This window comes from Echinops telfairi, unplaced genomic scaffold (assembly GCF_000313985.2).
Source record: "Echinops telfairi isolate 266 unplaced genomic scaffold, ASM31398v2 ScPeMD7_25;HRSCAF=90, whole genome shotgun sequence".
Taxonomy (NCBI): Eukaryota; Metazoa; Chordata; class Mammalia; order Afrosoricida; family Tenrecidae; genus Echinops; species Echinops telfairi.
Window position 1 is genome coordinate 16,074,140 of NW_022103922.1, and position 26,035 is coordinate 16,100,174.

At 43.8% G+C, this 26,035-nt stretch overlaps 3 pseudogenes; 1 reads left to right on the plus strand and 2 right to left on the minus strand.

Annotated features, from left to right (window-relative positions):
• Nucleotides 1-2,785: 2,785 nt before the first annotated feature.
• LOC101646480 lies at nt 2,786-5,510 on the minus strand (annotated as a pseudogene).
• An 886-nt stretch (nt 5,511-6,396) lies between these two features.
• On the plus strand, nt 6,397-7,068 carry LOC101646796 (annotated as a pseudogene).
• A 10,818-nt stretch (nt 7,069-17,886) lies between these two features.
• On the minus strand, nt 17,887-19,549 carry LOC101647111 (annotated as a pseudogene).
• Between the last annotated feature and the right edge of the window lie 6,486 nt (nt 19,550-26,035).

Here is a 26,035-nt window from a genome sequence, read left to right on the forward strand (position 1 = left end):
TGATGCCTTATACCTGATCCCTTCGACACCTCGTGGTTGCATAGGCTGGTGTGCTTCTTCCGTGTGGGCTTTGTTGCTTCTGAACAGGTTTCTTTCTTTTTTTTTTTCAATTTTATTGGGGGCTCATACAACTTTACCACAATCCATCCATTGTGTCAAGCACATTTGTTGCCATCATCATTCTCAAAATATTTGCTTTCTACTTGAGCCCTGGGTATCAGCTCCTCATTTCCCCTCCCTCCGCCCCCTGCAGGTTTCTTCACTGTGAGTCAGAACCCAGTATATGGCACCTACCAACATGCTGAGTGACATTAGCGAAACACAAGAGGACAAATATTTTGTGAGGCCAAAGTTATGAAAGAAAAGGAGACAAGAAAGGGTTTTCATGCCAAAAAAAGAAAAAGACTGATGGTTCCAGGGAGGGGAGGGAAGAGAGGGAAAGGATTGGGCAAGAGGGAAGACAGTTGCTAGCATGAAGGGGAGGATATTATACTTTTGGAAAGATGAGCGGAACAGGGCAGGGGAACAAGGCAAGCCAATAGGAGGTTTGATATGTTCAAGTTGTTGAATGCAAAAACGTTTGAAGGGGAAAAATAAAAAGAGAAGTGAAACTATGTTCTCTTTGTTTAAACAAAGAATTTTTCACAAACTTGAACGTTGACCCTTTAAAGCAGCGGTTCTCAACCTGTGGGTCGAAACCCCTGTGGGGGTCGCCTGATTCAGAACAGTAGCAAAATGAGTGATGAAGTAGCAAGGAAAATCATTTTGTGGTTGGGGGTCACGAGGAACTATTCAAGGGTCGTGGCATGAGGAAGGTTGAGCACCACTGCTCTAAAGGCACTAACTTTTTTTTTCCGGCTGCCCTTGTGAGATGTCATTGAGTCAGTGCCTACTCAAAGTGAACCTAGAGCAGAGGAACAAAACGCTGCCTGCTCCTCCACCACACTCACCACTGTTAGGTTTAAACCCCTCTTTGCAGCCACAATGTTAATTCGCGTCCTTGAAGAGTTTCCTTTTCCCCGACCCTCTGCTTCACCAAGCAGGATATCATCATTCTCCAGGCTCTGCGCTCCTAGGAACAAGTCCCAGGTAAGTGTGACAACGTCTTCCAGTCTCACACCTAAGGGGCTGTATTTTGGGCCGTATTTCTTCCAAGACAGATTTGTTTGTTGCTCTGCCAGTCCACGGAAGTTTTGCTATTCTTCACCAACACATATTCAAGTGCATCAGTTGGTCTTCTATCTTCCTTAGTCACAGTCCAGAATTCCCGTGGCTGTAAGACGATTGAAAATATCCTTGCTCGTTGACTCTTAGTGCTCAAAGTGACATCTTGGCTTTAAAACACTTGACAGGAGTCTTTGACAACAGGTTCGTCTAATGCTCTGTGTCATTTGATTTCTTGACAGCTGCTTTCCTGGGCATTGACTGTGGATCCATGCAAAATGTAATATTTAACAACTTTAGTGTTTTCTCCTTTACTCATTATATGATTATTTTTTCTGTATGTAAACATGTAATGTATAATGTGGGCCACTGCCTGTGACCTTCATCAGCAAGTGCTTCAAGACCTTCTCTTTTTCGGAAAGCAAGGTAATACCATTGACACGTCAAAAGTTGTTAATGAGTCTTCCTCCAATCCTGATGACATGTTCATGTACCCTAGAGTCTTGGGTTATTTCCTCAGCATAAGATTGAATAAATATGGTGAAGCGATACAAGTCTGCCACACACCTCTCCTGATTTTACACCAGGAACTGTCTACCCCCTTGTTTTCAAACGACTCCCTTTTGAGCCACATACAGATTTCACATGAGCACAATGAAGTGTTTTGGAATTCCCACTCTTCTCAATGCTACCCATAGTTCTTGGCAACAGTAATACAGGAGAGTAAGTAAAAAAGCATTATGACTAGGGTTTCTGTTTCCAAAGGCAGGAGTCTATTCCAAATAAAAATATTTGAGCATGTCTCTTTGATCAGTGGATGGCTGAGGACAAGTTCTCTCTTGTCTTAGTCTCGTTAAAGTAACTTTAAAAAAGTTCCAATCAAAGCCGTGGCTTCCCAGGGTATCTGGGAAGAGCCTGCTTTTGGGGGATGCTGAAATATGGGGTAATAGGCTCAGGGGTTGAAATTGGGTAGCAGTGGGGTTTTCGTTGCTGTCTGTTTAAAGAGATATGCTTGGTAGACTTTCTCCAAAAGACACAGTAAGACTGGGAAGAATTTTTAAGAAAATTGAAAACTGCATTGGTTAGAAAAAGACCAAGGAATTTGCTCCAAGGAATTGTGTAGCAAAGGCGGCCCCATGAGAATTTTATTAGAAACCCTTACCCCATTTATTTACCCTATAGCCTTGATATATTTACCCTATAGCCTTGATATATTTACCCTATAGCCTTGATATATTTACCCTATAGCCTTGATCTTGCCTTTTCAGGCTTCTTTTTGTCCCCAGAACAGAAAGAGTATTTGAAAGTAACATTATTTGAATGTCTCTCAAGGATGCCAAAACTGACAAGGGTAAGAGGGATGGAAATAGTATCTTCCAAAGTCCAAAGGCCTAGAAACCAAACCCACTGCCATCAAGTTGATTCTGATTCATAATCATCTTTGTGGTAACAGAAAACCTCATCTTTCTCCTGCAGAGCGACAGTGGATTTGAAATGCCGACCTTGCAATTAGCAGCCTGATGCTTATCCTATAGCGCCACAAGAGCTCCTTATATACTGTAGATCCGAAAGGAGAGTTGTTTTTGTTTCGTTTTGATTTTTTTTTCCCTTTATGACACTTTTATTTTTCTACCTGGGATGCGAACATGGGTCTGAAAAATCAGCTGCACTGCAACTCTCCAGCCAATTGCAAAACAGGAGACTGTGGCCAAGGAGAGAGAGAGCTGTGGCAGCCTCAGACTGGCTTCCCCCAAGGGACTTGTAGTCCAAGCACACACCGGAGGGCGCTCCGGGCAGGGTGCAGCAGGAGCATGCAGTGCAGACTGGCAGTAGGGGACAAGAAGGACCAGTCCTAACAAGGGTTACTGCCCAACATGTTTCTTGGCTGGTGGTGGCCTCATGCCGTTTGATCAGCGCATTGGTGGAAGGATCATGAGAGGTCACTAAGGAGCTGCCCTCAAGCTCAGGTTCAATTTCCATAGCCAGCTGCTTCCCCAACTCCACTCCCCATTGGTCAAAGCTGTTGATGTCCCTGAAGAAGATCTTGTGTTCATCAAATGGCAATCAGGGCATGAATGGTGTGAGCTTGGTGAACACAATGGAATTGGTTAGGCGATGCCCTTCAAAGACCTCCTGGGACAACCACTTCTCAAGTTCCTCTGCACTTTTTCCCGAAGCCTGCAGCTGCCTCCGGGCCTCTTCTGGTGTCTTCCCCTGCATCACAGCCTCAGTCTGGGCTAAGAAGTTGGCCAGAAGGGTCTTGGATGCAAGCCCTTCCAGATAGGGTTCTGGGTCTGCATCAGGATGAGGGAGTCACGGGATCATCGTGAGGCCTTGGTGGATAAACTGGGAGAAGGCACGCTGGCCATTGGCCCCAGGGTCCTTCCACAAGGTGGGGTCTGTCTGGGAGTGCACACAGGTGCCGGTGACGTACTTCCCACCGAACTGCATGTCACCCTGTTGGAAACAGGCAGCAAAACTGGTTGTGGGGCAGCAGACCCTGGGTCTCACATCCAGAAAGACAGGCGCATTCTTTTCCAGTGGTGTGGTACAGAAGTGTCAGTCTATCCTTTGAGTCCTGGAGAAATGTAGGTGATGAAGAGTGTGATGGCTGACCACAGCGAGTCCCGTCCTCCCAGCCAATCCCAGAGCTCAAACACGTTTCCATTCCAAACTCTTTGACTTTGGTCGTGTTGGTAGATGGCAGCAAAGGGCTTCGCAACTGCAGAGGGGCCCTTCGCAGGCAGGAGGAACCACTCCTTGGCTGTCGGGCATTCCTTCACCTAGTGTCTCCGGGGTCGTAAAGGTCTTGGAAGCAAGGATGAACAGGGAGGTCTCAGGTGCAGGGAAGCTAGGGTTTTTGGTCATATGGGTCCCATCAATGTTCGAGACAAACCAGACGTGGGGACCACCTGCAGAGTAGTACTTTAGGGCTTCCATCACCATGAAGGGTCACAGGTCCGAGGCACCAATGCCTATGTTGACAACGTCTGAGATGGGTTTCCCAGGGTAGCCCTTCCACTCGCCACATTCGGACACACTGGCCGAGACTTTATCTTGTGCAGGGTCCTGTGGACCTCCACTCCATCTCTGACATCCACCAGAACGGGGGTGTTGAACCGATTGCGCTGGGCCCCCGCAGTACTGCTCGCTCCTCGGTGAAGTTGATCTTGCTACTGAACATGTGATCTCGGGTGGCCTCCACACCCCTGGACTTGGACAGGTCCCCCAGCGTCTGCATAACCTTTTGCGTCACGAGATTCTGGGAGCAATCCAGCGGAATCTGCCCATGGTTGGTGTCAAGGGTCAAGCAGGGGCGGCTGAAGTGGTCCTGGTCAGCCTGGAAGAGGCTGCGCAGGTTGAGCTCGGAGCCGTGCTCCTGGTGCCATTCCTGCAGCTCCTGGAACTGCGGATCCCGGGTGAGTGGGAGCCACAGAGCGGACCAGGAGGAGGAAAAGGAAAGCCCAGAGGAGGGTATTTTGAGATTTAATAGCTTCACATTTTGATAATTGTGCTAATAATCAAGATTTCTGTGACTTTGTAGTAATGCTTTTTGACTTACCTTCAGTCAGTCAGTCACTGCCATAGAGGTGGTTCTGATTCATAGTGATCTTATAGAACTGCATCTGTGGGTTTCCAAAACTGTAACTCTTTATGGAAGTAGAAAGTCTCTAAATAAATAAATACAAGAATTTTAAAAGTCTCATCATTCTCCTGAGGAGGGGCTGGTGGTTTTGAACTGCTGATCTTGCAATTAGCAGCCCAATGCATAATCACTACGCTATTACAGCTCCCCGTATATAAATAGAAATGGTGAAATGTGCATTTTCTTCTTGTTTATAACTTGATTAGTAATTGAGCTGATCATTTTTGGTAAATTAGTAATCATGAAACTTATGTTGGGAATGCTTTTCTTACAGCGATGAATCACGGACAATTTTTTGTTCTGAGTATCATATATAATAAAATAGAAAGGCATATGTGATAAAAACTACTCAGTCTGGCAGTTAACAGAATTTTAATCTTTTTTTACTGGGTGGTCAAAAACTTAAAACATTTTAATATGATACAATAAAGATTGATTAGAGATATATTTTAGAAAATGATAGGTTTTTGAAATATATTATTGGTTATCATCCTGAATATAAAATAATCACCTACATTTTTATTTTGAATTTTGAATAATGCCCCTAGCCATATTTCTCAGTTGCCACAGACTTTCCAATTACTTTTCTGTTTTTTGTTTTGTTTGTTTTCTTTTGTTTTTTAATTGGCTTTGTGTGTATATCGTAAAACATTTTTGCAAGTCCGATATTTTTATATATACAAGTGGTTACCTTCATCATGTTGTACAAACATTACTACTGTGGTCCTTTTATAAATCCTTTTACCAACATTAACAGAAACACAGGCCCCCTAAGATGTGACTCTCGGTCCCTGGTAACCACTATTAAGCTTTGATCTCTGTACATTTAAGCAGTATCATACAGTATTTGTCTTTCTGTGCCTGACATATTTCAGTAAGCATAATGTTGGGGGGATCATCAAAACTTCATTTCTCATTATGGCTGATTATTATTCCATTATTCACATTCTATTGCATTCATGCATTCCATTATAGGCATTATATGCATGAACCAAATTTTGTTTATCCGTTCTTTGGTTGATGGACATTTCGGTTGTTTCTACTTGGGGCTGTTATGAATAGGATAACATTAAAGAGTCCCTGACTGGTATAAATGGTTAAGCACTGACCTACTAAGTGAAAGACTGACAATCCAAACCCTCCTAGGGAAACTTCATAAGTAAAACCTGCTTCCAAGAGATTATAGCTTTACTCTGCCTGGGTGACCACCTCCTGGAGGGAAAAAAGTTGACCTTCCTTAGGATGAGGCTGTACCATGGTACCGAGGCCATGAAAGTGGCAACGCAGAGAATAGCAGAAGGGTGTTTATTTGTGTTTTATTGACTCTGGAAAGGTGGTCGACTTTGTGGAGCATAACAAATGATGAATAACATTGAAATGAGTAGGAGTTCCAGAACATTGCACAGTGCTCGTGTGGAACCTGTACGTGGATCAAGACAGCCATTCAGACAGAACAAGGCAGTGCCGAATGGCTTAAAATCAGTTTGGGTGTGTGTCAAGGTTGTATCCTTTCACCATACCAGTTCAATCTGTACGCTGAGGAGATAATATGAGCAGCTGGACTGCATGAGGAAGAATGTGGCATCATGATTAGAGTCGGGTTAATTAACAACCTGATACACGTGGAGGACACAGTCGTGTTTGGAGACCGTGAAGCGCTTGCTGATGAAGATCAAGGCCTGCACCCTACGGTATGGATTATAACGAAATGAAAAGAAAACCAAAATCTTCACAACCGGACCATTAGACAGCGTCATGATAAACAGAGAAAAGAGAGAAGTTGTCAAGGATCTCCTCTGGTTCGGACCCACAATCAGCGCTCATGGAAGTAGCAGTTAAGAAATGTAATGAGGTCAGTCGCGAGCTAGCCCATTAGATGCAGGAACAGAGCAAAAGCCAAAATCAAAGGAACTTGTTTCTTCAGGCTCACCTGGAGGTGATGCTGATAGTGAAGTTGACAAAAAGCAAGTTGCTCCAGAAAAACCTGTAAAGAAGTAAAGAAAAAAGACCAGGGAAACTTCCAGAGCCCTGTCATCCTCCAAGCAGAGCAGGGAGGTTGACATGCTCCTGATTGGGAAAGCGAGGAATGTCAGTGTTCGGGGCTCCAAAGGGAAATTCCCCATTGATATTAGAGACTATTGGATGGATCTAGAAGGTGACAGGAAACGAGGAAGAAAGGTATTTCTTTAAACCCTGAGCAGTGGAGCCAGCTGAAGGAACAGACTTCTGACATAGATGACGCAGGAAGAAAATTGTAAAATCTGATCCATAGCCAACCAGTACTGTTCTCGTAGTTTTAACCCGTCTTTTTACAGTGGTTTTATTTTCCTGCTGTTGTTTTCCAAGTTATTGTATATATAGATTGGAGAACAATTTGTAAGATTAATCCTTTTTTTAAAAAAAATGTGCATGATTAAAAATGTTCTAAGCGATGCTAATTGTCAACTTTATTAAGGAGGATTGCTTGAGCCCACTGCCTAGTGTGAAACAGAGTCAAGTAATACAATCTTTAAAAATAAAAAAGAAGAAAGAAAATGCATTGGGCAAATTTGCTGCACAAGATTTGTTACAGCATGGAAGACCACGGATGCTACTTTGAGGACTAACGTGGGCCTGAACCAAGCCGTGGTCTTTCCAATTGCCTCACATGCACTTGAAAGTTGGACAGTTAAAGAAGACCACAGAAGAAATGATGCATTTGAATTGTAGTGAAGAATACCGAAAGTACTGCAGACTGCCAGAAGAACAAACAAATCTGTCCTGGAAGTTATTACAACCAGGAAAGTCTTTGGAAGCAAGGGCATGTTCTCAGGAGAGACCAGTCTCTGGAGAATTGACCTCATGCTCCGGAAAGCAGAAGTGAGCAGACAAGAGGAAGACCCTCAAGGAGCTGGATGGACCCAGTGGCTGCAACAATAGGCTCCAAGATGATAATGGTGAAGATAGTACAGGGCCAGTCAGTATTTCTTTCTGTTGTAGATTGGGTCACTGGAGTCAGAACTGATCCAAAGGCAACTAGACATGCCCAGACCTAACCACGCCCACACATGGTACTTCAGTACAGTGAACCCTCGCCACTTCGCGCTTCGACTTCCGCGGCTTCACTCTATCGTGGTCTTTGCGTAACAGCGCATGCTCTGTCATTACTGCCGCTGATTGGCTCATACTGTACACGCTTCTGTCTGCATCGCTACGTATCGGAGCTACGTATCAGATGCATTTTTGCTTTTGTACAGTGTACTGTAATTGTTTGCGATTTTTAAGACATTTTATCTAAGCCCTATGATGGCTCCTAAACGAGCTGCTTCTTCTAAGCCTTCTGACAATAAAAATAAGCGCCAGAGGAAGATGCTCACCATCCAGGAAAAGGTAAAACTTTTGGATATGATCAAAGATGGCAAGAAAATCGTGGAGGGTGCACGCCATTGATTACAGTATTTGTAAGAATTATGTATAATAATACTGTATGTGAAATATGTAATACTGTAAACTAGATGCCATAAATAATATAATAAATGATAATTGTAACGTCCAAAATGTTTTACTGTTTTTTCCCTTTTTCGTTTAATAAATTGGGTAATACGAGTGTAATGGTGACTAAAGGGTGTTTTTTCATGTCCTCTATGCTCTAACTACGAAAATATTTGATTTACAAATAAGGAATTGTACTTCGCGGAATTTCATTTATCACGGTAGTGTCTAGAACCGATTAACCGCGATAAACGAGGGTTCACTGTACTTCGGAAGTCTTGTCTTTCTAATTGTATTGGGCATTCTCCTTGCTTGCTTCTGGCTCTTACATTCCTGTTGCCTGTCCGCTCCTGTTCCTTTATTCTGCCCATTCCAGTGTATCCTGCTTATTTTCTCCAGCCTGTGCATTTCATGAAGCACTGCTTCTGGCAGTTGGTAGTATTTATCTTTGTGTGAGGCAGCTTCTCCATTACTATTTTAATTCATATATATCTATTCAACTGTAGATCTTCACTGAGCACCCGAAGTGTCATTTCTACATTCCACATGAGCTCAAAGTACCAAAAATAACTTTTAAACTAGAGTAGACGTAAAACATACAATATAGAGGAATAAACCAACATCGTCCAGCGTTCAGAGAAGGGAATTGCAGGGCCTCCCCAGGGGACCTTTATACCTTTTCCAACCAGGGAGCTTTGTGGAAGATTTGTTAGCCTTGTCCTAGCATTCACATTATAAATTAGCAGTACACAGTAAAAATTCATATTAATATATTGAATTTAAGTTCTAATTAAACAATGTTGGTATGTAAGTTGTTTGTACAGGTTGATATAAATAATAAGCAGGAAAGCAGGAACACAAACGGAGCACATAAATGCAGAGCTAAGGAAACTAGAAAGTATTTTTTATTTTCACTGACTCGATTCAGAAATTATGTTCCTTTCTGCAGCAGTGTTTCCGCGACACAGGCTTCAGGGACACAGAATTTTTAGTGTTGCCTGCATTCTCCCAAGCTTTTATTTTCTCCTTCCTCATAAAATTTGTAATTGAATGGCATGATTAAAGAACAGGGGAGCAGCAGCTGTAGAGCATTTTCCACATGTATGACAGCCTCACTGAGGAATGCCAGAGAGTTTGTGGTTTTTTATCATTTTATTGGGCGCTCTTACAAATGTCATAACAATCAATAGTATTAAGCACATTTGCACATATGTTGCCATCAACATTTCCAAAATAACTTTTTTCTACTTGAGCCCTTGGTATCAGCTCCTCTCAGAATGTTTTTTTTTTTTTTTTCAGAATGGTTTTTTGAGGACTATGCAGATATACAGAATTTTATCTTTTCAGTCCAGTTATACACTTCCCCTTGGCATACAATTAAATACCATGAACACCTTAGACCATAAGTTATAATTGCACACATGTATATAGGAACAGAAAGGGGGAAATATGACCATGCACATAAATTCCAGGAGGGTGGGTTGGAAAGGGGGAACCGATTACAAGGATCTACATGTGACCTCCTCCCTGAGGGATGAACATCAGAAAAGTGGGTGAAAGGAGACGTCGGACAGGGCAAGATATGTCAAAATAATAATTTATGAATTATCAAGGGTTCATGAGGGAGGGGTTAGCGTGGAGGGAGGGGGAAAAATGAGGAACTGATGCAAGAGGCTTAGGTGGAGAGCAAATGTTTTGAGACTGATGAGGGCAATGAATGTACAAATGTGCTTTACACAATTGATGCATGTATGGATTGTGATAAGACTTGTATGAGCCCCTCAAAAAAAAGATTAAAAAATAATAAGTTTAAAAAAAAGAATATCTCTAGGGGAAAAAAAATAAGAAATCCCAGTGTGGACTTAACTGTCTATGAGAAAACACGCCCAAAGAGCTGCAGTGCTGAGAAGGTCACCGTAAATGCCGTGAATTTATGAGTTGAGAAACCATCCTGAGTTCTCTTCTCTGACATTCTAGGTAAAGGGAAAGCAAAGAAAGACGTACACTTATTCTGGAAGGATACAAAACCCCGCTTTTCATTCAGACTATTTTCTACTGGATTAGTTTAGATTAGATTGGTTAAATCCAGTTTATAGTCTCTCTTTAGCCATGCCTACCTCTTGCCTACTGGATAGAGTAGGAGACAAAAGAGGAAAAGGGTATATATTGGAATTTTATCTTTGTCTCTTGTTCTAATCCACCCTGGTGGTGTAGTGGTTACTACCTTGGGCTGCTAGCTTTATGGTCGATAGTTACTAACTTGGGCTGCTAGCTTGATGGTTGGTAGTTCAGAACCACCAGCCACTCCATAAGAGAAAGAGGAGGCTTTCTACTCCTTTAAAGAGTTACAGTCTCCGAAACCCACAGGGATTATTCTACCCTCTCCTATAGAAGGTCTGAGGAGTCTGACTCAACTCGACAACAATGAATTTTGATTTTTTGTCTGTTTCATGGGCACAGTAAGGAGTCCCTGGATGGTGCTACTGAGAGGTTAGAGGTTCAAGCCCACCTCAAGCTTCTGAGAAAAAGCCCTGGCAGTCTACCTTGGCAAAATAAACCTCTGAAAACCCAACAGAGCTCAGTTCTATGCTGACACACGTAGGCTTGTCGTAAGTCAGCGTCACCTAGGAGGGAACCGGTAATGGCACAATAAAGAATTCATAGGGTTTTCCTATTTCAGGGTGACTTATAATAGCTGGGGGTGGCTGAATTATTAATAACACTCCTTGTCCTAGCATACTAGGGAGGCACAGTAAAGTCACTGGACTATAGAAGATAAACTAGCATATTCTGGGATTATACCTCCAATGCAAGGAGAGAAAAACCAGGTGAGTCTTGACTTCATTAGTTACTACCAAGGCCATGTGTTATCTGGGGAGACTAGAGAAACAAATCCATAGAGACTCACATGTGTCTAACAAAAAGTGTTATATACAAGAACAATTGAATATTGAGAAAACATCCCAGCCCAGTCCAGATCAAGTCCATAAGTCCAATATTAGCCCATATGTCTGATACCAATCTATAAAGTTCTCTTCAGACTCATGAAACACTTGCAATTGCACCAAATGCAGGACGATCACAGGCCAGTGGGTTGGAAGTCTTCTGGATCCAGGGTGTTATAAGCATCCCAGTGCTGGCAGGGGTCTCTACGTGGCTTCTCTGGCTCCAGAGGTCTGGTTGCATCAGGATAGGCCTGTTGTGGCTTCTCCAGCTCCCAGGGCATAGCGCCATGTATCATGTCAGTAGAGAGTCTCCAAGGGAGTGAGCAGAGAGTATGTCTTCTGCCTCAAAGAAGAAATACCGGAGTTCCCAGAATTTTCAGGAGAAAGCCATGCCCACACAGAGGCCTCATTGGCTATGAGCCAACTGACAGACTAACCTCAACCTTCACTTCACTCTTAATCCTCTCAAATTCCAAATTGACACCAGATTATCACTATCACAGTCCATGAAAGAGATATGTAGAAAGAATAGGTCAAAGAATGCATGCTGCTCCTTGCTATAACAAGATCTTAATATAGACTTTAGATCCTATACCCTTGCCTTGGGTTGAAACCCATGTGATCTGGTTGTCTGTTTGCTTGTTGTTTCAATAGTCCTAAATCTACACCACAAATGGGCCAAACTTGGTGCATTCCTAAGAGTCAGCAAACTCCAGAGTTGAGAAGGGACATAAGAAGATGAAACTAACCAGAGGAGTTGGAATGAGAGATAGGGCTACAACCATTGTGGGAAGCAATGTTGCACTACATAAAACAATTGTGGACAGATATATGATATAACCTAGCAATACCTTTGCTGAGCATATACCCCAAAGAAATGAGACAAAACAAGAACAGATTTTGTTAGATTGGGTTGACTAGAGAAACAAATCCAGAGACACTCAAATATACATAAGAGCTTCTATATCAAAAAATCATTATATATCAAAAAAACCTCCCAACCCAGTCTAAAGTTCATATGCCAACTACTAGTCGATAAGTCCTATATTAGTCCATAAGTCTCTCTTCAGACTCACGAAGCCACTTTCAGTGATGCAGCATTCAGGAATATCACAGGCCAGTGGGCGGAAAATCTGGTGGATCCAATGGCGGTGGAAGCATCACAGGGCTCTGGCAGGTCTCCTTGTGGCTTCTTAACAGGAAGGTGAAAGCAGAAAGAGGAGGGGAGGTTCCCAGGACCCTCCTTATAAGGTGGTCACCCTACAAGAAGGCACCATTAGGCTGTGACAGGCTAGACTTTGAAATTACGTAACTGTCACCCAGATGTATGGTCTCCCATGTTCGCTCTAACAAAGTCTGTAATAGCAAGAAGCTGGAAACAGCCCAAATGCTTGTCAGTAGAAGAATGGATAAAGAAACTATGGTACATACACACAAAGGAATACTCTGCATCCCTAAAAAGCATTCATGAAACACATCATGACATGAACCTGGAAAGCATTATGTTGAGTGAAGTTAGTCAATCAAACAAGGGCAAATATCATTGTATGAGTCCACTACTGTGAGGATAATCACAAAGCAGAGGCAGGCTTTTGCTCTCAGGTCAGGTAATCTCATCTGGAATCCCAAGCAAAAAGGTAGAGAGTCTGCCTAGTGCCCATGAACCATATATCACCACCTTTATTTGTGTATCTTAAAAGCTACCTCAGCTGGGGTCAGTTGCTCAAGGTACAGGGAGAGGGAGAAGACCATTCCATTGCTGCCATACAACATGCTCTTCTTGTTTTCTTAGAACATATCGTGGTCATGGTTCTGCCTTTGTGAATGAATGCTGTTAAAAGCTTGGCCTAGACGAGCCAGTCAGGGTGCAATGTAGCAATGATGAAAAATACAACTTTCCTCCAGTTCCTAAATGCTTCCTTCTGCCCCCCTCCCCCCACTATCATGATCCGAATTCTACCTTGCAAGTCTGGCTAGACCAGAGGATGTACACTGGTACAAATAGGAACTGGAAACACAGGGAATCCAGAGCAGATGATCCCTTCAGGACCAGTGGTGTGAGTGGCAATACTGGGAGGGTAGAGGGAGAGTGGGTTAGAAATTGGAAACCGATTACAAGAATCTACATGTGACCTCCTCCCTGGGGGCCGGACAACAGAAAAGCAGGTGAAGGGATATGTCGGACAAGGCAAGAGATAACAAAATAATAACTTATAAATTATCAAGGGTTCATGAGGGAGGGGGGAGCGGGGAGGGAGGGGAAAAAATGAGGACCTGATGCCAGGGGCTTAAGTGGAGAGGAAATGTTTTGAAAATGATGAGGGCAATGAATGTACAAATGTGCTTTACACAATTGTTGTATGTATGGATAGTGATAAGAGTTGTATGAGCCCCTAATAAAATGATTTTTTTAAAAAGAATTAAACAAACAGACAAAAGAAGCTTTGCCCTATCACCAATCCCCATTGTTTGTACAGTGTCCTGCCCCTTAAGAGTTTAATTTGTACATGTCAACAATTCAAGTATTGCAATCTGAAGCTTCTATATGGCCTATACAAGTAAATTTTTCTTCTATCAACAATGTTTTAGAATTTATGCCATTGGCTAAATTAAGGACACTATCAATAGAATTACCTTATGTCGCAGGGGGATGATTTAGTATGTTCTCTATTACAAAATGATGATGTCTCTAAGGGGATCCAGTGGCATATTTAAACCATAGGTATATGAATGGTTTGGGGCTTGAACTTAATTCTAGGCCCAGTCTAAGAACAATTAGTTCTTATGGCATGACCCACCTTGATGCTCGCCTCACGAAAAGATCACTGAAGATACGGGTGCTATAGCAAAGTGAAGAAACCAGATGGTGCCTGGCTATCAGAAAGAATAGTGAGGAGTCAATTAAGTCCACATGGAAGAAGCACACCAGCCTGTGTAATAATATAAGGATTGTAAATAATAAAACCCAATCCAAAAGAGGGAATTGTATCAGGGCTTAAATGGTGAACACTGGCTTTGCCAAAATCTATGGATGGAAGTCGAAGCCCCAAATCTGTTTGCAGGGTCCCCATATAGCTAAACCACCAGTGAATCTCCACTGAACATAGTCAGGGATGTGAATGGCTTTGCTCTCCCACAGGGAGCACTGTACAGTCAGTTATGGGATATGTAGTTGAGTATGTAAAACCTATCATATGATCTACCTTTCGACCCATTTAAAAGTTGCTTCTGCTTTTAGTGTTTTCTGCTTTCTTTTTGATTGAGGTTTTTTCCTTTGTTTTGTCTAGTCATTGTTTTTGTTTTCTCTCTCTCAGTTTGTGTTTTGTATGATTTTCTGTTTAGGAAATCCAGGATACAAATCTATAGAGACAGTAACTGGATTACATAGGGGCATAGTAGGGCAGGTTAGGGGAAAATGTTGAGCTAACAACAATGAGTATGAGACGGAAAAAAAATCAAAAACCGAAAGGGAGGTTGAAGAGCGGGCAGAATATAAAGCCAGTACACTAATAATTATGAGTTACATAATAAACCATGGGGAAATAAAAAATAACTTTGAGTCCCTATTAAATGTAGTGGGTTAAGTGTTGGGATTCTACCCCCAAGGTTGCAAGTTCAGACCACATAGTTGATCTGAAAAAGATGAGGCTGTCTGCTCCTGTAAAGATTTACCCTCTTGGAAATATCTGGAGTAGTTCTACTCTGTCCTATGGGGTTGCTGTAAGGATTTTCTTGATGGCAGACAGTTTGAGTAAGAGAAGAAAGCCCTGTCTTCCTCCCACGGAGTGGCTGGTGGTTTCAGCCTGATGAACGTGGTGATTTCAGCATAATGTGTAACCACTATGCCACTAGACTATGGCTAGAAGAGGCATATCAAGTAATTCACTGCCCAGCAGGGGTAAAGACCTTTCATCTGCCTGGAGTCTTCTTCGGAAGGCGCCCTGGTGACTCACAGGGATCCATGCTGCTGGGATGCTGAGCAAGTTTCAGTGGCACTCTTCAGAGGAACTCAGAAGAAAGGCCTAATGATCTACTTCTGAAAACTCCGGAGAGAATGAGATTCAATTGCAACTGATCATGGGATAGTACAGGATCTGGTAGGGTTTCATAACAGCAACCTATTGGACCATACAGTGACTGCACATACTTGCCAGAACCTCCATTAAACAATTAAGAACCAAGCAAACCAAGTTAGCTATTTGCCTCAGGGAACACTTGCTCCTAGAAAACTCACCTGTTACCAAACAGATTGCTTGTCCAGACTAATAACTTACTTATAAAGAACTACTTCAAGACCCGTGCTTCCATGTGCCCCCAAGCTGAAGCTATTACATCTTAAACTTGGCACAATCTCAATCAACTTTTAAATCTTCTTGCCCGTCTTCAAATCACTCAGTCTATACCTAAAAGATTAAAAATAACTGGCCCCAACGTTGCACGCTTACAGCAGATTATCAGCAGGGCCTGCCAGAATTTCAAATGAGATTCGTAAAGAACATGGACTGCAGGGTATCACTGAATAATTCAGGTGGATCTTGGCTGCAAGCAGAGAGATGGGTTTTTTAAGATTTTTTTTTGGTGTATGTTTTATTTACTATGCGTTCGCATCAGACTGTGTGGATCATAACCAACCATGAATAACCGAGAAGAATGGGTATTCCAGAGTACTTCAGGGTGTTCATGCAGAACTTGTACATGGACCACGAGCTAGTCAGCTGAACCGAGCAAGTGACTACGGCGTGGTTTAAAATCAGGAAAGGTGTGTGTTCGGGTTGTATCATTTCACCGCACTTATTTAGTCAGGATGCTGAGCAAACAATCAGAGAATGCATGTTGGGCTACTAGCAACAAGGTCAGTGGTTAGAAAGCACCAACCACTCCTCAGGAGGAAACCAGGACTCTCTACTCCGCAAAGAGTTGCAGTCCCAGGATTGTACTCTCTCCAGTAGGGTCGCCATGAGTTGGCATTGACTCAATGGCAGTGGACTCAGTGGTTTTGCTTTTGGAGGAAGGCTCATGAACATCCTGTGATATGCAAATAACACAACCTTGTTTGCTGAAAGCCAAGAAGACTTGAAGCACTTACTGATGAAAATCAAAGACAACAGCTTTCCATATGGATTACAACTCACTGTAAAGAAAATCACGATTTTCACAAGTAGACCAACAGATAACATCATGATAAATAGAGAAAGGTTAGAAGTTGTCAAACATTTCAGTTTTCCTGCCTCCACAATCAATGCTCATGGAAGCAACTGTCAAGAAATCAAATGACATATTGTATTGGGCAAATATGCTGCACAAGACCCACTCAAAGTACTAAACATATCTCTTTGAGGAATAAGGTGCACCTGACCCAAGTCATGGTATTTCTCAATAGCCTCAGATGCATGTGCAAGCTAGATAATTAATAAGGAATACCAGAGAAGAATTGATGCATTTGGTGCTGGCAAAGAATATTGAAAGTACCATGGACTGCCAGCAGAAAAACAAATCATTGTTAGAAGTAATACAAACAGGATGCTCCTTAGAGGTGGGGAGGGCAAAACCTCCTCTCAAGTACGTACTTTGTGCTCAGGGGAGCCCAGGCCCTGGGAAAGGACATCCTGCTTGGTAAAGTTGAGGGTCAGTGAATGAAGAAGATCCTCCATCAGATGGACAGGCATAGTTGTTGGAAAAATGGGCTAGTGAGGACGGCTCAGCATCGGACAGTGCTTTGCATTATTATACTGAGTCAGGGACTACTGGAGAGCAACTGACAATGCTTTTCCCTTTGAAGACACTACACAATCCAAGTGATGTTATTCCTGATAGCAGAATCTAATAAATTTAACCTTGTTTGATCATCAGTGTATGATGCGCTTTTGGGACTAGATGAAGAAGCATATTTTTGGCAGCTTCATTTTTAAATATATTATGCAAGTTAACGTTCCAGGAAGAATGGGTCAACTCAAAGGAATAAGAACGGTCTGTGAGAGTATTGTTGTCCCCCTGCCTTTGCTGGGGTTTGGCATTTTGGCAATAGTTGACATTTTCAAAAAATACATATATATATATTTGACATTTTTCTACTCTGATAGGCAATCAGTGACATATCATCACTCTATTGTTGTTTAAAACATAACTATCTGATTATTAATGAAGTTTAGTAACATCTGGAGTTGTCACTTGATACCACTTCAGGGCTTGATTAATAACCTTATATTGAATAATTACAAAGCTCTACCTGAGCTTTGGAATTTAGGAGCCCTGGTAGGGTAGTGGTTACTCGTTGGGCTGTGATCTGAAAAGTTAGGAGTTTGAAACCACCAGCCATTCCTTGGGAGAAAGGGCTTTCTGGTCCTGTAAAGAGGTATAGGAGACCCATAGGCCAGTTCTACTCTGTCCTATTGGGTTGTTATGAGTTGGTATCAACTAAATGACAGTGAGAGACAGAGCTAAGGCAGTATCTCTTAAAGCAGTGTGTTACTCAGTATTGAGCCCATTTGTTATTCTTATGGGTAGGCTCAGAGGGAGCACACTTTGAAGGCAGAGATGCCAACTGAGAGCATTCCTATAGGAAAGGGCAGAGCTGCCCCTGTGGGTTTCTGCAATTGTAACTCTTTTTTTTTTTTTCCCAGCTTGGCCAATAGAAACTTTATTACTTTTTATAACAGCATGTTATGCTTTCTTGCCAGTTGCCTTCAGGGCAGGTGTTTTCTGGGCTGGAGCTTTCTGGGCTTTCTGAGGTTTTGGAGGCCTGGCCTTCTGACCCGCAGCTTTCTCTTCTGGGGGGGAGCCTTCTTGCGGGTGGTGGCAGCAGCCCCCTTCTTAGCTGGAACCTTCGCAGCACTTGCTTTTTTGGGAGAAGCCTTGAGGAGAGCCACCCTTTGAAGCTTCTTAACCTCATACTTTATTAGCCGGTTCCTCGTTTTCTTTGCCTTCATGACTTTAAAACGATCAGAATCTGTCATGTTGGCTATCTTTTCTCTGGCTTCAATCTTTTTGGCCCATCTTGTGGCTGCCCATTTTGTATTGCTATTCGCCTTCTGCCAGGCTTGTCGGACAGGCTTCTGTTGGGCACTGTGTGGGAACTTGAGGATGAAGTCAGTGAGCTGCGTGCGTTTGAAAGGCATGGCCTGCCTCCTTACTTGAGTGCAAGGGCCATCAACCAAAGCCGGGGTCTGATCAACCACATCTACAATCGCGACCAGTTTCCCCACATGAGGTCCAAAGGAGTTATAGGCCACCCGGCCAACCTCCAGGAAGGCCCTGAACACCAGCTTGGCGGCATTCGGCGAGAAGCGATTGTAACTCTTGACAGGAATAAAAAGCCCCATCTTTCTCCTGACAAACTAAAACTGCTATCCAAATCCTGGATAACTTGATCCTAAAGTTCACCTTGATGAGCCTCGGTGGTGCTGTTGGGTAAGCATTGGATGTGAACAGAGCTCTGTGGTTCAAACATAACTTCGGCTCCTGGGCAGAAAAGATCAGACTTGTATCTGTTCCCATAGAGATTTATAGCTTAGAAATCCTATGTAGGGGTCACTATGAATCAGAATCAACTAGATGGCCGTGTTTTTTTGTGTGTTTTTTTTTTAATATATAGTTATATGAAGGAGATGAAAAGTTTGTGGAAAAATTCTGTTATCTTTTAATCCCATTTTCCACAACCTTTTTGAAATCCCCTCTTGTGCCTATGCATATGTATATGTTTGTACACACACATATATTTCACATTTACATAGAACTATACCTATGCTACGTTAAGTTAAAAACTTTTCGTTGCAATGCATCCATCAGCACTTACAGGGATGTGCTGGAGCTGGCTCCTAGAGGCTTGAGGAGCACAAGCTCTGGAGAGGCTAACTTACAACTAACTTCTTTTCAGAGATCTCACTTGAACCTGGCCACAGTGAGAGTGTTTGCATCAGGGAAACCAGCAGACTTGAACCTGGCCACAGTGAGAGTGTTTGCATCAGGGAAACCAGCAGTCACTACCAATCCAGGCTGCCCCTCTGCTCCTGCCTCAGAGCTGCTTTACCAGCACACCACTGACCTCACAGAACAGAGCACAGGTCTACCGCAGACCTGACGCTCAGGGCACTGACTGCTTAGTTGCAAGAAGATCCGCCCCTAGGCAACCCAGGGACAGTGGCGGCAAGGGTGAAGGCTCTGTCTGTCTTTAAATCACTGGATGTGACCGTCCACTTCACTGTTCAGCTTGTCACCCAGTCCAATTTAGCTACAAGGGAGGCTGGAAGAGCCAGTACTTGGCAGTAGAAAATAGGATAGCCATGACCAGAACATTCTTCTCCTGAAGTACCTCGTACTGCTGCATATTGGAGTTTAGCAGCAAAGGATGAGGTAGGAAATGGATAGACCGATAACTGTCTCCTACTACCCTGTCTCCCAGAAAATAAGACAGTGGCTTATATTAATTTTTGCTCCCAAAGATGCGCTAGGTTTTATTTTCAGGGGATGTCTTATTTTTCCACGAAGAAGAATATGGTGCATATTTATTGTTTTTTGTTTTATTAAAAGAGACCTCGCACTTCCTGTCTGCTCTGGCTGTGCTGCCGGCCAACAGTGAGCTGCGCAGTGGCATCCAGAGTCCAGAGTGACAGTAGCTTCAGGGGGCCTTATTTTCGGGGAGGTCTTATTTTCAGGGGGTTGCCTTATATATATTTCAGCAAGAGGCAAAACTGTAAGTAGGTTTATTTTCTTCGGGAGATGTCTTACTTTTGGGGAAACAAGGGTAGTGTGTGTGTGTGTGTGTGTGTGTACTTGCAGGCATGTACATGTGTACATAGAGGACAAACTAAATATGTGGGCATTTACAACTATTTATATATGCATTAGAAAATCTGTAAAGTAGTGGTTCTCACCCTGTGGGTTGCGAGCCCTTTGGGGGTCGAATGACCCTTTCACAAGAGTCACCCGATTCCTAACAGTAGCAAAATGACAGTTATGAAGTAGCAACCAAAATCATTTTAGGTTGGGGGGTCACCACCACCTGAGGAGCTGTGTTAAAGGGTCGAGGCATTGGGAAGGTTGAGAACCGCGGCTGTAATGAAAGACACCATCTTCCTGGCAGATATTGTATTTGTATCTGGGGAAGTAGGTCTTTGGGGAGACTTTCTAACTGCTTGGTAATTGCTGTTGTGTTTACGTGACCATGTTTATCTGAGCCTGTAAGAGAGATGTTTGCATTAAAAAAAAAATCAGAATAAAGGTGAACCCACTCAGGGCGCATGGCACATATTATATGCTGAGCAAATAACGATCTGGAGTTTAAGCCTTTGGCATTCATTTCGCTGCTGTAAAGCTTTGACTGTAAGGCAATGCCCACCTCTCACTCTATTTAGTCCCAACCGTTTGATGTTCTCGGTTGCTGCTGTGAGGGTGTTAAGATTTATTGTGAAATAGGAGGAGGCAAGGCTAAAAGGCAATTTGGAGAGGGAGCAGATTGTAAGGTCCCTTGATTGACAGGGGGAACGTTGGGGTTTTACTCTGTAGGCACTGAGGAGCCACTGAAAGAATTAAGCAAGGGGGTAACATAATCGGAGTTATACTTTAGAAAGATCATCCCCATTGTAGGAGGCAGAATAGGGATTGAAGGCGCAACGCACTGGAGCCACTGAGAGCAACGATTAAGGCAAGGCCCTTCAATTAGAAGAACTGACACCAAAGCAGCATAATAAACCCAGCACCTGGTGTTGGGACCTTCTGGGAGGTTATCGAAGGGTCAAAAGGATGTGGCTCATCTGGTGCTTGAAACACCCTAAGGCTCACAAGCATTCAATCAGATCATAATACTCCCTCAAGGCCTTCAGGTACACAGACGCCCATAGGCCGGTTTTTAATTCCCTCCCCTCCCCCATTTTAAATTCAGCTCCTCTCACACATTGCCATTTAAAAATGCCTTAGACATAGTCAACTTACAAACATGTTGAGATGCTGCCTGGAAAGAGGAGGCTGCAGAGATGGTCATGATATGAAATAAGAGGGAGGGAAAAAAAATCAACCAACCCTGAGGCAGTAGGCACAGAAAGAAGAACATGCCAGGTCTGTCTAAATAAGAGAGGCTGGATGAACAATCTGGAGGAGAAAACAACGGGACCGACAGTTCCGGGGAGACATGCAAGAGGGCGAGGTGAGGGGAAAGGTAGTGGTGCTAACAAACCCAGGGACAAGGGAACAACAAGTGATCCAAATTGGTGGTGAGGAGGGTGTGGGAGGCCTGGTATGGCATGATCAAGGGTAATGTAACAAAGAGGGATTGCTGAACCCAGGTGGGGACTGAGCATAGTGGGACAGGAGGAAAGTCAAAGGAAATAGAGGAAAGAGCTGGGAGGCAAAGGGCATTTATAGAGGTCTAGATAAAGGCATGTACATATGCAAATATATTTATATATGAGGATGGGGAAATAGATCTATGCGCCTATATTTGTAGGTTTAGTATTAAGGTAGCAGAAGGACAATAGGGTCCACTCAAGTACTCCCTCAGTGCAAGAATACTTTCTTCTATTAAATTGGCATTGTAAAAATGCTCCCCCCACCCACTGTCATGATCCCGGTTCTACCTTGCAAGTCTGGCTAGACCAGAGGATGTACACTGGTACAGATAGGAACCGGAAACACATGGAATCTGGGGCGGATGATCCCTTCAGGACCAGTGGTGTGAATGGCAGTACAGGGAGGGTAGAGGGAGTGTGGGTTGGAAAGGTGGAATGGATTACAAGGATCTACATGTGACCTCCTCCCTGTGGGACGGACAACAGAAAAGTGGGTGAGGGTAGGCGTTGGACAGGGCAAGATATGACAAAATAATAATTTATAAATTATCAAGGGTTCATGAGGGAAGGGGGAGCAGGGAGGGGAAAAAATGAGGAGCTGATGCCAGCAGCTTAAGTGGAGAGCAAATGTTTTGAGAATGAGGGCAATAAATGTACAAATATGCTTTCCACAATTGATGTATGTATGGATTGTGATAAGAGTTGTATGAGCCCCTAATAAAATGATTTAAAAAAAAAAAAAAAAGGAAGAAAGTCCTTGTGTGGTGCTAATGGCCAACTCTTGGCTCCTAACTCAAAGGTTTCAAGTTCAGGTTCACACAGTGGTACTTCAGAAGAAAGTTCTGGCTGTCCATGTTCAAAAATTAACTTTTGAAAATCTGTGGAGCAAGGTTTGACTCTGACTTGTATGAGGTTGCCCTGAATCAGAGTTTATCAGGCAATGGAAGAAGAAAAGGAAGATAGGAGCCTTAGAGACCAACTAAGCAGGAGTTAAAGACTCTTGGAATTGGGTATTGAGATCCCGAGAAGAAACATGTTGATATCCTGTGGGCGCTTCTTCCCTGCTATTTAGGAGCAGTTTGATAGAGGTAGAGGAGGAGTTGGAGAAATAGAACTACATTCCAGTGACACTGCTCACTTGTTGCAGTGCTGTTGTGAGGTGCCAGTAAGAGGGTCCTGGCTCATAGCAACCTAGTTACACAGAACAAAACACTGTTGCCCAGTTCTGCGCCCTCCTCACCATTGTGCTTTGAGCCCACTGTGGCTGCGGTTGTGTTCATCCATTTTCTTGGGGAACCTTCCTGTATTTCATTGACACTCTCCCAAGCATGATGTCCTTCTCCAGGGACTGGTCTCTCCTGATAACCTGTCCAAAGTAGGAGAGATGAAGTCTCGCCATCCTCGCTTCCAAGGATCATTCTGGTTGTTTCCCTCAAAGACTGATTAGTTCTATTAGGAGTTAAAAATTCAACAGTAGAGCCCACAAGTCAGAGTTGGATATAAAGAACAGGAATCCAGGGACCTAGGGTTCACATTGCAGGGATGGGTGGCATCAAGGAGGAAGCATAGATGGCACAGCATGAAGGGTGAAGGCAGGCACTGAGAATATGAGCCTGCTGAGGGGAAGAAGGGGCAAGTTTCCCGGAACAGCCGCAAAAGGGTCAGGGCTGGAGACAGTAAGGACTGCAGAATCTCACCTATGATGGAGAGAAATCTAAGGAGCATTAATTTGTCATTTTGGCAGTGAGGTCATGCCTGACTTTAGAAGCTGTTTTGGTAGAGTGGTGGGGATGGTTGTCAAAAGGATGAGTGGAAAGAAGAGAGAAGAATGAAATGGGGACAAAAGGGAAGTAGTTCGGAGATGGTCTCCGCTTTTCTTAATTATCCGGAAAAAGATGGAGCTTTCCTCCCTCCATAACTGAATTACAGTTTGGGAAACCCATAGGAACAGTTCTGCCCTGTCCTATACAGTCGTTGTGAGTAGGGGTTGGCTCCATGCCAATGAGGTTTTTTTTTTTTAATCATTATTTGCTTTATTGCCTTTTGTTTTGTAATAGCTCATTTCACTGGGGGCTTTTATAGCTCTTACAACTATCCATACATCAATTGTATCAAGGATATTTGTACATATGTTGCCATCATTATTTTCTAAACATTTGTTTTCTATTTGAGCTCTTGTTATCAGCTATTCTTTTTTTCCCTCCCTCGACCGCTCCCTGGCTCATGACCCCTTGATAAGTTATAAATTATTTTCTTTAAAAAAAAATTTTTATTGGGGGCTTATACAACTCTTATCACAATCCATATATACATCAATTGTGCAAAGCACATTTGTACATTCACTGCCCTCATCATTCTCAAAACATTTCCTCTCCACTTGAGCCCCTGGCATCAGCTCAGTTTTCCCCCTCCCTCATGAACCCTTGATAACTGATGAATTATTATTTTGTGCCTGTGTGTGTCTTAAGTAGTAGCAGCGTGTTAAGGTTCACTCAAAATGAACACAGCATGGTAGGAGAAAAGGCCTGGCGCTCTACTTCCTTGACCATGACAGCGTTGGAAACACTGGATGGAACAGTCCCTAAGTCTAACTCTTGGGGTCACCCTGAGTCAACGCTGACTACCTGGCAACTGGTAGAGTCTTGGGCAATTGAGAGACAACTGAGCATGGTCCCTGCCTGCCAGTATTTTAGAAATCGGATTTACTGTATAACTATTGCCACTTCTCTGCTAAAAACCCTTATCGAAACAAGTCAAAAACAAAAAACCACCAGTAGATTAGCATCCTTGCTGGTTAAACCCTACAGACCCTCTCAGGTCAGGTTTCGCTCCCTCAGCCCCCCTCACACAGCATGCAGTGCTTCTTCCCGTTCTCACCACCTCTTGCGCTCCTGTGTGTAGCTTCCATGTTTTCCAATCCCTTACTTCGGTGAATCTGTAGCCATCTACCAGGCTGAGCTGGTTCTTCACTATAAAGCCTTTAGGATAGACTTGTAGTAGTGAGTGTGTGTGTGTGTGTGTGTGTGTGTGTGTCGCGCGCCGTGTTGGTCCTCAATGTACCTGTCACATACACTGTATTTCTATCACCTAGCTCCAGGCTGAGTATCTGTCTGTAATCAACGAATGCTGAATGAACAAATAAAATTTCAGGTTTTTTTTTTTTTAAATTTCAGGTCTTTATGTGGCATTTATTCTTCAGAAAAAAGTCTGCTGTTATTTGGCATTTTTTCCCCTTTGTTGTAAACGATTTACTTGTGTGAGCTTGCTAAATCATAAACAAGAAAAGCTAACAGTATTATTTAAAAATCGTAAGCTGGGGTGGGGGTGAGGGAAGCCATGGTCTCATGAGTGCTGAATTTTCCACTTAATTTTTAAATGCTACTGGGGCTATTTTTCCCCTTTCTTAAAGCTCTCTCGTTTGGTGCAATTATCTGCCTTCTGGCTAAAGTATTAAGAAGTGAGGTCGTGGGGGCCCCTGGTTTAATCTCAATGACTAAATTCAAAGCCATTTCAGTGCCACAAATGAAGGAGGTTTCCTCTCAATTTATAGCTGGGTCCTGGACCGTTGGCGCTCCCTCCCCGGGGAGCAGCGCGGGGGAGACGCCTGTATACCTGGTTTCAGGTTGGTTATGATCCATCCACACAGGACGATTTTAGCATAAAAGCCTGGTATGATATGAAACACCCTTTGGGGGTGGTGGGGGCGGGGATGGTGGCGAAAGCGGTGGTGGGGAAGCTAAAATCCTGAATTAAATCCCGCCTGTTTGCATTGTCCTTCGGGGAATAGGTTTTCAAAAGCCAAGGAACAAAAGAGGTTTGGGTTCCCAATCTCCCAGAGGCGGCAGATTGTGAAGGGGTGACCGCGAGAAAACAAGAGTATAAATTATCAAGAGGGAGGCGCGTGACACACTCACACACGCACTCTCCCTAAAAGTGCCTTTTCTTAAGAGTCCATGCGAAGGCTCCCAGGGGTTCTTTCGCGAGGGGCATCGTTACGTAATATCAATGGGAAGCTCTGCCTCGGCTTTAAGGCGCGCGCGCGCGCGCCGCCCCGCTGTTTACAATCCCAAATCGGGATACAAAGGGGAAGGGGAAGGGCGAGAAGCGCGGTCGGTTGCAGAGCCACGGAGTCCACGTCTCACAGCGACCCCGCGTGACAGAGCAGGGCCGTAGCGTTTCCTCGGCTGTGATCCGTGAGCAAGCGGACCGCCAGCTCTTTCTGCCGCAGAGCTAACGGGGGGCCCTACTCCTGGTGAAACCTTGCAACACCCAAGCTCTTCGGAGAGCTCCCAGGACAAGGGTACCCGCCACGTGCGTGAAGCCGAGCCCAGAGAATTCCCCCGGGCGCACGCAGCAGCCCGCGGACCCCCCGGGCTGGAGGACCAGTAGGGTAGGCAGGCTTGCGCCCTCGAAGACTGCTAGGTGCCAGTGGGTCCAGGGTACAGTCTCCTCAGCCGGCTCCCTGGGGATTCTAAGCTGGTGGCTCGCGGCGCTACGCAGACCGCGGCGCGGCGGCGCGGGCAGGCGCG